The following is a 12,465-nucleotide window of genomic DNA, read 5'->3' on the forward strand; positions in this document are numbered from 1 at the left end:
TTACACACACATTCCACTCCTGTACACACACTCTCACTTTCTACACACTAAATAGTAAATACTATGGAGCTTAAGAATTGGAGACATGATTAATGGTATAGAAACCCAAAAATTACACTGCATAAACATGTACAACATGAAATCGTTAATGATGATCAATAGCATATTACCCGTATAATGAAATTGTCAATGATGAGATCGCCATTGACTAGAGGCTATTTTGGAGCATACAATGATAATGGCGTAGTCGCCTTCATCATGTGCGTAAATTGTGTGTCCATGTCTCATCCATTCTTTTTCCATACAAAGTATTTTTGCAATTTTAAAGCAATGGTATTGTGGCCATTTTTTTATAATTAAAATGATAGGATTTGGTAAAATTTGATACTTTGGAAACTTAGGATATATATATATATATATATATATATATATATATATATATATATATATATATATATATAGGTTCAAATGTTTTCACTATCTATTGTGTGCCCGTATGATTGATTCTGGACCAATCATTCTAGTTATTTTAATAAAGTAATTAATGCATATTAAATATCTTCAGCATTTAATATGCATTAATTACTTTCTTAAAATAACTAGAATGATTGGTCCAGAATCAATCATACGGGCACACAATAGATAGTGAAAACAAAATAACCTAACCCTATATATATATATATATATATATATATATATATATATATATATATATATATATATATATATTCAAAATGATAAAAATGATACTTTCTTGCTTATTTAGATCATTTATAAAAATCTCTCAAGATTTAAACTTATTTTTTCCAATCAAAATCAAAACTAAAGGAGTTTTATGTTTTGAAGTGGTAAATATCTGCAATATGTGGGGGGGCCTGTCCCGTTTGAGGGTATTTATTAAAAAAAATATGAGGCGAAGGTAAGGTTAACATCCGTTTTAATTTTGGGGGCAGAGGTGGGCAATCCCGTCTCGAAACCCTCCATGAAGACCCTGTTAATAAATTATATATATATATATATATATATATATATATATATATATATATATATATATATATATATATATAATAAACAATAATATGATTTTGATCTTCTAAAATTTAACAAAAACATGTTTTTAAGTTGTTAGTATAATGTTTTTAAGATATCATAACTTTTCTATTTTTAACATTTAAAATTTTGTTATAAATAATTACTTATTACCAAAATAGTTTATTTTATCCAAAATAACAATTTCTTTTAGTCCAAAAAAGACAGCCCAAAATCAATTAGAGATAGGGTTGTTCACTATTTGGATATTGGACAATTTGGATTGGACTATGTGGTTCGGATATTCGGATTTTTGGATTGGTTTTCAACAAAACCGAATTATTATTTTAGATTTCGGATTGGTTTTAGTTTATAAAATAAGAAACGATTAGTCCAAAAAAACCGAATTATAATTTGTTATGTATTTATTTTCAATATATCTATAATTATTTATTAATTTTATAATTTTTTTCAAATAAGTTCAAAACGTTTTACCTAATAAAAGACATTAATACATACTTTCTCTTAAAAGTTTTTTATCTATTAAATAATAAACTACAATATAGCTTCTTAGTGGTTGTTTATAAATGTTAAATCACAAGTAAATAATTTGTTTTTGCTTCTTCTGTAAAATTAGATAATATTATAATTCTATATCGTTTTAAAATTTCTGGTTTTGAAAACTGAATTATAAAAATCGATCCAACCGAATTGTAATTGGATCGGATCGGATCGGATTTGAATTTAGTTTGGACTATTCGGATTCATATTTTGAAAACCGAAATAAATTTGGATTTACTTAATTGGATCGGATCAAACCGATCCATCCAAACGAACACCCCTAATTAGAGACAGTGGCAGGGGTAATAAGGGGTATTTGGAGGCGGGGGTAGGAACTAAGAAGGCTGAAAAGTGGGTGTGATGCACATGCACTATCCATCCTATTTGTCATTGTTGATATCCCTATATGTCGGATGTCGTTTATAAAGTTTTACTTGGTATATGAAAATAAGGAAGAAGTAAGTGGAAAAGAAGAGTACATCTGTGGCACCCCAATATTTTGGGAAACTCATTTGAAAAAATTCTTATCTTCTTGAGAATTAAATAATATTTTTTTAAAGTCCATTTCTAGTGGGGTTTTTGTTTATTTTCGACAAGGTTTGAATATGTGAATTAGATCAACCCGTCAAATGAAGTGTTTTTTTTATAAATTTAGTACACGTCTGGGAGTTTTGGAAGAACATGTATCTTCTTTTTTTTAATTCAACAGATATCTTCAAGTTTTGGAAAAACATGTGTTAGGAAAAGAGGACGTACAAATTTTTTTCGGTTTTTAGTTCTTTCAAAAAAAAAAACTCTACCAACAAAAAAGAAATACGAAGAGCTTTTACTAAAAAATAAAGCACCTAAAGCTTTGTTATTCAAACAAAGCTTTTCCCCAATGAAGGCTTAATTTTTCCACAAGTAAAACTTTAAACCTCAAAAACTACTAAATTTTGCATGTCCAACATATCTATAGAGTTTAATAAAAATATTGAATCATAACTAATGTGTATAAAATATTTCATAATCAGAAGAAGGAGAAGGGAAGTTTTGGACCAACACCAAATTTACTATTCATGTAAACAGGAAAAATAAATTAGAATAGAAAACTTAGCAAAAGAAAATACTTTATCATATTTAAAATAAAACATGGATATTGAATTCGTCGTAATATTAGAGTTGATACGCATTTTAAGTTTTTAAAAATAATTTAACCCATAATTGAGTAACTAAAACAGATCTTGATGATATAGTTTAGGGAAACGTACAAAACTGAAGAAAAAAAATGTAAATCGTAGTTGACTAATAGTAGGATAACTAAAACATATCGTTTATAAAAGTGTTTGATTGATAATGAAATAATAGAGGTACCGTTGAATTGACTTTTAAATAATCTGTTAAATAAAATACTGTTTTTTTGGTTGACTTAATCTTTCTTTTTTAGTTTTCATTTTTATTTTTCTGGGATAAAATAACACAATTATTAAAATACGTATACGAATACGCATAGTTCGGTGCCTATATATACTAACCAGAGCAATGTCTTCTCTCTCTATCTCTTTCACCCGGCGACTTCACGAAGCAATTAATCGATTCTTTGAATCTGTCACAGATTTTCAATCTAAAAAGACAACACACAAATCTCCAATTTTTGGTACGTATTTCTATTTGATTCCAATTCATAGCAATTCAAATTAATCGGCATGTTATATCAGACACTGAAAATGAAGTATATCTATTGCTGCATATATATGTTTAATTCTCATATTTAATTTGGATGTTAAACTGTCTCGATCACTTTGTTAATTCAGTTTACTGCTTGATAGATTGTTTTCTATCATCTACACATGAACAGAATGATAAATCTAAAACTGAAATTTTGTAATCATATAAACTTAGTTACAATATCCTTTGCTAGAAATTCTAAACCTAAGCTTTTTTTTTATCTCTATTTCAGACACCGATAACTTTATAATCATGGAAGGGTATCTCCAAGAATCCATGTCTCATGCAAAGTGGAAATCGTCATCTGAAACCGTTGATGAATCTAACAACGTAGTTTCAGATAATTTCGATTGTAATATTTGTCTAGACACGGTCCAAGATCCTGTGGTCACACTTTGTGGACATCTCTATTGTTGGCCATGTGTTTACAAATGGATGAATCTTTCAAACAAAGTAAATACTCTATGCCCTGTATGCAAAACCGAAATATCTGAAAAAACCTTAATTTCATTATACGTCCCTACCTCAACCGTAAAACCGAATTCTCAAGAAAAAATAGTCTCAATCCCACGTAGGCCATGTAGGGTCCACACTATGCCACGTCAACAACATAGTTTACGTGACATTCGACAAGAAGTACCGAATGTAATTTTACGGGCAAGCCCGATATCTGGGATGTTTGGTGAAATGGTGTGCAAGGGGCTTTTTGGGAATTCGGAAGATTTGTTGTCTGGTTATGGAGATTCGTATATTTTAGCGGGGATGAGTACGCAAAGGGCGAGAAGGCAAGCAATTCGAGATGAGAGGTCTCTTGGACGAATTTGTTTTTTCTTGTTCTGTTGTGTAATGTTGTGTCTCGTTTTATTTTGAATATCCGATTCCATGATATATTGTAACTAAAACTAAAAAGATAGAAATTTTGATATGTATCCATAGATGGATTACGCCATATATATGGAATTCAAATTTATAGGCCATTTGCACATTTGTGACCATCTTTCCTTGTTGCGGCATTGAGGAAGGATAAAGTAGGCAGCTGCAGATGGGCTATTTTTTTCATTATATATTTTTTTAAGAATAAAAAATTATAATAAAGATAATGACCCCTTTTTTTTATTCATCCTTAGCCTTTGAGAATATTTAATTTTTCAGGACAAAAGTATGGCTTATTATGGTGAACTTTAAAAGTAAAAATCTTCAAGGATAATGTGTACTGATTATTTGATATGGAGGTGTTGTTATGTTCGTTGTTTCAAAAAGAAAAAAAAAAATCTTTCTTGTTTTATATCTTCTAATTTTTGGTTTTACAAATCATAAAATTATCAACAGTGTATTTTATACTATCATTTTGCTTTCATGACGCCTAAAAAATAATCAAATGATTTTGAAAAGTGTGATAACGCATTATCTCTTTTATTACTAAAAGTAGACTAGAGACCCTTTCACCTTGAAAGATTACCGGCGCATTAGCCTAATTGGTTGTTTTAATAAGGTGATCTCAAAACATTTGTCCAAAATACTTTAAAAAAAAAAAAAAAAAAAAAAAAAACCTAATCTCTTGGGTCGTTGATGTTGAGCAATCCGCTTATGTGGAAGGAGGAAAAAAAATCATTTGTTAATACATGTTCAACAAATCATGTTGGATTGTGTTGACACAAATGCATATATGTTCACAATTTCTTTAAAATTCATGTATAATTATCGATCAATCAAATGTAATTACAAAAACCTTTTTAATTATTGGTGATGAAAAAACAAAGTGAGGTGTTTGACAATAAGATGATAAGACAATGCGGTGGGTGTTTAGAATAAAGAAAGCAAATGCCTGCGAGTCGTGGGTGTGTTGACTTCACGTAGTTTGCATAATTCTCATCTTTCTGTTCATATTTAGGCAAGTGCTGTTTTTTTATTAATTTGATTGCCATATGGTGGTTTAAAATTTAATAAACTCATCACAATAAAGTAATATGTATTATATATTCTTATGTTTATTTTCAACACTACTTCTTGACTTACTTTTTCCAAAATATTGCATTTTACAACATCTTCAAAACTTGAAGTTTGACAACTGACAGCTAATAAGGCTATTCTTTATACATATCATACCCCCAAAGGGTAGTTGCGTGCTGATGAAGCTTTGGGCACTATTGGGAACACAATGTTGGCCCTTGGTGGGCCCCACGAGACATGCAGTCACCAATGGCTAAACCAATTTAAAAGCTCTAAGCAAAAAAAAAAAATGGGTCATTCAAGTAAGCAAATAGTTCAAACTTGAGACCTTTAGATTTATAAACCAGTTCTTTTACCACTAAGTCAAGCTTCAACTTGTCTTTGTATCCCAAGAAATACGTATATATATATATATATATATATATATATATATATATATATATATATATATATATATATATATATAACACAATAAGCTTTAAAATTGGGGGCTCTTTAGAATTGTGGGCCCTTAGCCCTTGGTTAGTTTTGCAAAAGGTAGAGCCGGCCCTGGCAGTGGCGTATCTAGGATGAATGTTAATGGGGTCCTTATATATATATATATATATATATATATATATATATATATATATATATATATATATATATATATATATATATATATATATATATATATACATGCACACAATAGATAGTGAAAACATTTGAACCTAACTCTCTCTCTCTCTCTCTCTCTCTATATATATATATATATATATATATATATATATATATATATATATATTAGTTATTTTAAGAAAGTAATTAATATATATTACATGTTGAAGATATAATGGGTATTAATTACATCTTCAACATTTAATATCCATTAATTATTTTCTTAAAATAACTAAAATGATTGGTCCAGAATCAATCATACATGCACACAATAGATAGTGAAAACATTTGAACCTAACACACACTCTCTCTCTCTCTCTCTATATATATATATATATATATATATATATATATAGAGAGAGAGAGAGAGAGAGAGAGATAGAGAGAGAGAGAGTGTGTGTGTGTTAGGTTCAAATGTTTTCACTATCTATTGTGTGCATGTATGATTGATTCTGGACCAATCATTTTAGTTATTTTAAAAAAATAATTAATGCATATTAAATGTTGAATATGTAATTAATACCCATTATATCTTCAACATGTAATATATATTAATTATTTTCTTAAAATAACTAAAATGATTGGTCAAGAATCAATCATACATGCACACAATAGATAGTGAAAACAAAATAATCTAACTATATATATATATATATATATATATATATATATATATATATATATATATATATATATATATATATACATATATATATATATATAAGTATAAAATTTTCAAATTTTATGTAATTTTGAGGGGTTCTTTTCAACAATTATTTTTATCAAATAGTGTTTTTATGCAATAATGGAGGCCAAGAAAAGTGCTCCATCTAAAAATAGATTTTTAAAGGCATATTTTGCAATATATATGGTATGGGACCCACTTTCAAGTGGGGTCCATGCACAACACTTCTTATAAACCGCCTCTGCCAGTGTCGTCTTGGACTCGTCCCATTCTCTCATATCTCACTTCATTCTCGTTCTTTTTCTTGTACAATGTAATTTAATAGCTTCTACATTGCTTTTGATAAGTGAAAGAAGTGAATAATATGGATTAAAATAAATGAAAGATGAATGCAGAAGTGGCATAATTTTGAGGTGGTAGATAACTTCTTTAACAACTTCATAATATTAAAAGCTAGCCGGTAATTAGCAAAAAAAATGTCAATTACACATAAATATTCATGACGAGGTTTTGTAAACTGGTCGTTCCGAGTAACATTATTTTTCTTATTTCTATTCCGAAACCATTCAAAGGAATGAAGCATTATTCTATCGACAACATAATTCTTGGGTAACTTTCGCGAGTCAAACACGAGAGTATTCTCATACGTCCACAACAACCATATAACGGTCAAGATTCTAGTTTCCAAAATATTCCTTTTCTATCCCGCCATCACCACATTATCCAACCAATAAAACACGAGAGTATTCTCAACAAACGGAAAGGGTAATTAAGCCACCTAAAAAAAAATAACCAGACAAGATTAACAACTTCACATTTCATGCACAAATTATCGAAATCTTCCATTATTTCGCCCCAAACCTAGCACATCGTCGAAGGGGTCGATTCCTCTAGCCTCCAAGTTTGTTTTTGCAAACAAGAAATTCGTATGAAGAGTTTTTTCTGTATCACAATTCTTTTACAGAGGGATTACATATATATGGATTTGTACACAAAAAATAAGGAACTATACAAGGAAGAGATATGACAGAAACAATACTCAATAACTTCCATGTTTATCTGATCTTCTCAATACTAGCCAAATATAGATTGATCTTTTGCAATATTCACTCTCGCCAACACTCACCCTAAAGCTGGTGAATGGATGTCGATCATTCCCAGCTTGTCCAGAGAGTCACTAAATAGTCTTGCATTCACCGCCTTAGTGAGCATGTCAGCTAGCTGCTTCTTCAAGTTAACAAATGGCAAATTTATTGTCTTCTTCTCGAGGTGGTCTTTAATAAAATGACGATCTAATTCAACATGTTTGTTCGATCATGTTGAACCGGATTGTTTGCAATTTTCACAGCCGCTTGATTATCACAACAAAGATTCATAGCTTCCTTCACACCAATGCTAAGATCCCTTAGCACCCGTTTTACCCACAATAACTCACACACTCCGTGAACCATGCCCCGAAACTCTGCTTCTACACTTGATCGAGACACAAACTTTTGATTCGTACTTCTCCAAGTTACTAAGTTTCCTCCCACAAAAGTAAAATACCCTGAAGTGGAGTTACCATCAGACTTATCTCCAGCCCAATCGGCATCTGTATAGCCCATGACTTCTAGATTTCCATTCTTCGCAAAATACAGCCCCTTTCCTGGTGAAGACTTCAAATAGCAAAGGATTCTATATACAGCTTTCATGTGGCTTTCATTGGGAGCATGCATAAAACGGCTAACTATACTTATCGCATACGCAATATCAGGGCGTGTATGCGATAAATATATTAGTTTTCCGACCAGTTTCTGATATCGTTCTTTGTTCATTGGTACTTGACCCGACAGGAGAGTCAACCCGTGGTTAACTTCAATAGGTGTGTCAACAATCCAACATACCTGTCTCGGCAAGGAGATCCAGTACAAACTTCCGTTGGCACATTGTAATTCCCTATTTAGACCTTGCCACCTCAATACCCAAAAAATATCTCAAGTTTCCAAGGTCCTTTAGCTCAAATTCCTTACCCAGTATTGCTTGTAGTTTGTGTTGGATTAGTATCTAAGTCCATAACTATTTTGGTATGTACTTGACCCGATGGTGCATGGTCCTTTTGGGTTGCCTTCACCAAAGCAACTTGATAGGATGAATTCTAGAGAGAGATGATTAATTATGATTTATTAATATATTATAAGAATGATATATTAAAGGAGAAATCATATTGTTTAATTAATATTAGTCAAGAATTAATAAGAATTAATTTTGTGGCTAAAAGACATTAATTAAATAAAAGGGACTAGAACTGTCAATTGTGTAATAGTTGAATATTGGGCTAATGGACTCCATAGAGGATGGAGTGGACGAATTCTATGGGGAAACCCATTAGAAATCGTCCAAGGCCTCTAAGGAGGGAGTCCATGGGTTGCTTAGGGCATAAGCAGTCAAATTAGTGTTTCCTTGTTAGATAATCCTAATAGCCTCACTATTTAAGGACCCCTAGGTCACCAAAATTAAAGATAAATTCATATTAGTTAAATAATTATTTTCCTATATGATTAGATTTAATTATTTGGATTATTTGGTGAATTATCTTGTAAGAATTTGGACTAGGTCAAATTAGATAACCACCAATTAATTGTTAATTGCCTTATTTGAATTTTGTGATCTAGAATATTCTTGATAAAGTTTGGAAAAGTTTCAAATTAATCCCTTTAGGTTTTATAGTTTAAATTTGAACTTAAAAGTTTTGTTTTGAAATTTAAATAAGTTAAACCTTAATGTTTTGAAATGTTTCAAAACTTGCCCTCAAGTTTTGGAATTTAGAAGTTGATTAAAAGTTTAATTTTGAAAATGTTAAATTCTAAAACCCTAGTATTTTGAAAAGTTCAAATTACACCCTTATGGATTTATTCATTAGTTAAAGTGTATAATTAAAATAGATTTAATAAACCCATAAAGTTTTGGTTTACATTTAATTAAATTAAAAGTATAATTTATTAAATTAGACCACCTAATATTTTAAAAGTGTAAAATACACCCTATACTATATATAACATTAAAAGTCTAGTATTATATATGTATGGGTAAAGTGTTAGTCTTACCGTTAGTAGACCTCATTCACGAAGTTGGTCTATAAGAGGTGTTTAAGGAAATTGCCTATAAAATGGCGATTGAATAGGTATCCACTCTTACCCACCGCACTCTTGACTAGTGGAGGGTCGTTAGCCGAACGGGTAGGATAGGACAAAAACCCTTTCCATTAAAAGTATAATGAAGTATAAAGTAACTAAATGTTTTACAAAATTCCCAATCTTAGTTACTTTAGGCATAAGTGAATTGATGTAATTCCATGAAATTACACATTGTGCCCTTGCGAAGACGTTAGTGGAGCTTGTGTGGTTAACCGGCACACTAAATGGTTATAAGCAAAGGTAGCAAAGGGTGACTCATTGTTTGTCATAGTTCGGTGGAGCGTGTGTGGTTAACCGGCACATCAAATAGGTGACTGTAACATTGGGGGCACCATGTAAGTTTGCATGGTTATTCACACCCTGTTTTGTGATCCTCGGCATCCCAGTCACAAATTGAGGGGCATATCGAGATTTAAACATGCCATTGAAAAGTTCAATGAATCTCAAAAGATATAGGAGTTTTCAATACATTTAAAACTTAAGTTTCCTTTTCGTTATTCATGGTGGAAATTGGTAAATCGTCATTTACCTACCTTCAAATATTCTGCAACTAGATTACGGCATCCCTCTTCTAGGTTGTAAGGTATTGTGTTGGATCCTAGCCTCGATGTTTCATTTGGGTGTAACATCAAGGATTCTAATCAACTTGACTTGAATTTTCTCCCGTTTTGTAGATGTCGAAGTATGACAACTATGGTCTTCTCAAATTCCGTGGAACAAGCTTTCCACATGAAGATGATATTCCACGATTCGATCGAGGAACAAGAGATCATGCTTCACCACCTCCGATTGTTCTCCCTACCCCACAAGTTCAAAGGCTTCAAAAATTCAAGCTCACTCAAGCCCTGTTGGAAATTAAGCACGAAGATGGGAAACCTATGTGTGCACACGTCTTAGAGATGAAGTCACACATTGATAGGTTAAGGATGTTGGGTGTCGAGATTTTAGGAGATTTGGCTATTGACTGGGTTCTTCGGTCACTTCCTGAATCATATAGTGAGTTCGTTAGAGAGTACTATATGATGGATCACGACGTGACCCTCATTGATCTCACCTATTTGCTTATAGCTATTGAATCAGAAATGATTTGGCGTGTTGGTCAAGCAAATTTGTCTGATAAGTCAAACTCCCAAACTGCAATGCACATTGGAAGTCTAAAAAAAAACTAAGTCTATGATTGTCCGATGTACTGTGCCAAAGGAGTCCATTTGCTTTTATTGCCAAGAGAAGGGGAATTGGAGACAAAGTTGCCCTAACTACCTGAGAGATCTAAGAGATGGGAGAGTCAAGACGTATGGCTCTACTTCAGGTAAAATCCAGTAACTAACTCTTTTAAGTTCCTATTCTAGATTCTTAATACATGATGTGATAACATTACATTTTGATGTTTTGTAGGATCGAAGAAAAGAGAGGAAGCTTAAGGGAAGAAGTGAGCGGAATCTAATCGCGAAGAAATAGATTTCGATCGCATTGCTTGAAGATTAGATTCTTGAGCTACTACTTGGAGTTAGAATAGATTGCTAAGAAATATGTATTAACATAGTTTTCAATTGAATTGCATTGTAAGGACAAATTTTTCCGCAGTAAAATAAATTTTGATTTTATATTATTTATTTATCCTTACAATGGCGTGTATGAAAAATTGATGTTTGAATGTTTCTATTATTAGAAATAATGGATTTGATTCTTAATTATGTTATTTATGGAAATGTCGAGAATTTACCAAATAGGGAGAGTTTCTCATCGCCCAAATTTCAATTGGACAGAAACTTGGAATCATGCAACGAGTATTGTATGATGAATGGAAAAACTTTCACATTTAGGAAATTTAGACTAATTCTTTGACAAAGTGTCAATTGAAGGACTAGGAGATCGAGTACACTAGGTCGTACGTTGATCAAGTCTACCACAAGAGTGACAGAGATATTCGTCATGATTTACTAAAGTTTAGTGAATATGATTATACTTATAAGATTAAGTGTAATTCTGAGTTGATTAAAAGAGTTTAAATCAATAGCAGAACGAATAAGAAGAATCAAGTAGGCAGAAAGATAAAAGTTTATTTTATTATGTTTTATGATAGGTCTTAATGATTAAGAATCATATCTCAATTGATCCTCTAAGTGAGTCTTAGTACAATTGTATGTCTGAGAAGAGGAATCGAGAATTGAAGAAATGGTTAAATCAAGAAGTCAATCATACTTCGTTCCAAAAACAAGTCTGAGAGTTAAGATTGTGACATTGAGTGACAAGTCTTAATAAGGTTTATAACATTCATCAAATGTGGAATTTGGAAAAGGTTTTCTTATTCTTTCACATTTGAAATTGGAAAGTTGTGATGTCTTGGATAAGACAAAGACCAACTAGGACCAATTTTGTGAAGTGTTTTATCTTGATAAAAGCTACACTAACTCTTGAATATTTGTTTGTCGAGAAATTTTTATTGACAAGAGAATCTTATATGTCAAGGAGTCAGTGGGAGTCTTAATGGTCTTGAAAGGGTTTCAAAACAAATCAAGAATAAACCTTATGACACTTAGATTTTTATGGTGTATGTGTTTCTATGAGTTCTCATTTGAACGCATAAAAGGCAAGCACCTTGATCAATGAAAAGTACATTGATAGGAAAGGGTGAGCTGCTTAACTACTTGGAAGACATGGTGGGCACCCGTGTTACCATAAGGCAAGAGATCAAGATTGAGA

At 31.4% G+C, this 12,465-nt stretch overlaps 1 long non-coding RNA gene and 1 pseudogene across 1 annotated transcript; one reads left to right on the top strand and one right to left on the bottom strand.

Annotated features, from left to right (window-relative positions):
* The first annotated feature begins 3,136 nt into the window (after positions 1 to 3,136).
* On the top strand, positions 3,137 to 4,413 carry LOC145100285 (uncharacterized). Its single transcript, XR_013704949.1, has 2 exons — positions 3,137 to 3,226; positions 3,530 to 4,413. It is a non-coding gene; the product is annotated as an uncharacterized LOC145100285 (long non-coding RNA).
* A 3,468-nt stretch (positions 4,414 to 7,881) lies between these two features.
* On the bottom strand, positions 7,882 to 8,403 carry LOC145098713 (secreted RxLR effector protein 161 pseudogene; annotated as a pseudogene).
* Positions 8,404 to 12,465: the final 4,062 nt, after the last annotated feature.

Source organism: Lactuca serriola, chromosome 4, assembly GCF_051521515.1.
Source record: "Lactuca serriola cultivar US96UC23 chromosome 4, Lser_US96UC23_V15, whole genome shotgun sequence".
NCBI classification, from domain to species: domain Eukaryota; kingdom Viridiplantae; phylum Streptophyta; class Magnoliopsida; order Asterales; family Asteraceae; genus Lactuca; species Lactuca serriola.